At 52.2% G+C, this 1,296-nt stretch overlaps 1 pseudogene; it reads left to right on the top strand.

Annotated features, from left to right (window-relative positions):
- Positions 1-942: 942 nt before the first annotated feature.
- On the top strand, positions 943-1,273 carry LOC115873474 (annotated as a pseudogene).
- Positions 1,274-1,296: the final 23 nt, after the last annotated feature.

Here is a 1,296-nt window from a genome sequence, read left to right as displayed (position 1 = left end):
TGTGTTTTAGTTCGTATATCTGGGTTATATTTAACCAACTAGCAACTCCCAGATGGGTCGTAGAAATAAAAGGAAACCAAGCAAACAAAAAATGTCTCTATGCCTTTTGTAGGAATGACATTAAAATCAACCCTTGGACATTTAAAAAGTAGGTGGCAGGAAAATATTTATCCTACAATTGCTAGTTATAATTCCCCGATCCATCCCCGTCCCATCAGCTTGTCAAACGATGGTAGCTTGCGTGTCACTGTGATGGTGGAAGCTGTGCCACGGGTATTTCCAAGAGCAGCAGGGTCACCCATACTGCAGCGATTCAGCGGAAGTTGCACAGTAAGGACAGACCGGAGGAATTAGCCACTGAACCCCTTATAGCTAGCAGCAGACCATGCTTCCGTGCCAGAAGATGAGCCCGTCAGGTTGGGTGGCACTGAAAATACAGCTAAGGAAGAGCTGGCATTATGCTTGGTAGAGTAGCGGGTCAACCAAAGAAGGCTTTCAACGAGCTGGATTGACGGGGGTGGGGGGTGGGGTGGAGGTTGTACAAAAGATAGGCTCACACACAGCAATGATTAAGAGGATGGTGCAGGACCAGGCAATGTTTGTGGAGAGTCAGAATCCACTCAACAGTAGCTAACAATAACCACCACAAGTCCCCGTTTACAGTCCTCCAAAGAGAAGTGTCACAATGCTCATTGCAGGTGAAGTAAAATTCAAAGGGGGCAGGACAGGAAATGAGACACAGAAATATTTTATTTTGACAGAAAGGTAAGCCCCCAGCCTCTAATTGGGACTCTGAGCCAGGGCTATTTCTGGCTCTGGCGTGGCTCCAAGAAGGCATCCGCATTTGCTCCCTGCTGCAGCCAGGCCGGTCCTCAGCGCCCTGCACCTTAGCTCCCGCAGCCTGGAGCACACACAACAGGACAGCGGCCAAGCTCGCGCATCCGGCCATTGCTCCATCTGCTACCTAGAGAAGAGAAGATGAGCGAATCGAGCTCCAAGTCCAGCCAGCCCTTGGCCTCCAAGCAGGAGAAGGGCGGCACTGAGAAGCGAGGCCGGAGCAGGCCACGCAAGCAGCCTCCAAAGGGAGCCCAGTTAAGTGCCAACACCCAAGAGACCTCGGGGCCGACCGAAGGGGAGCAAAAACAAGGATGCTGCCAAGATCCGGAAAACCACCACCACAGCTCCTGGGAGGAAGCCGAGAGACAGACCCAAAAAGCAGGAGGAGGAGGAGGAAGAGGGCATGTCTCAGGAGTCCTCTGAGGAAGAGCAGTGACCGCCCACCCACGCAGTCTGTCC

Source organism: Echinops telfairi, unplaced genomic scaffold (genome assembly GCF_000313985.2).
Source record: "Echinops telfairi isolate 266 unplaced genomic scaffold, ASM31398v2 ScPeMD7_7468;HRSCAF=8506_1, whole genome shotgun sequence".
Taxonomy (NCBI): Eukaryota; Metazoa; Chordata; class Mammalia; order Afrosoricida; family Tenrecidae; genus Echinops; species Echinops telfairi.
The sequence above is the reverse complement of the archived record's forward strand: the minus strand, read 5'-3'. Positions and strand labels throughout refer to the sequence as shown.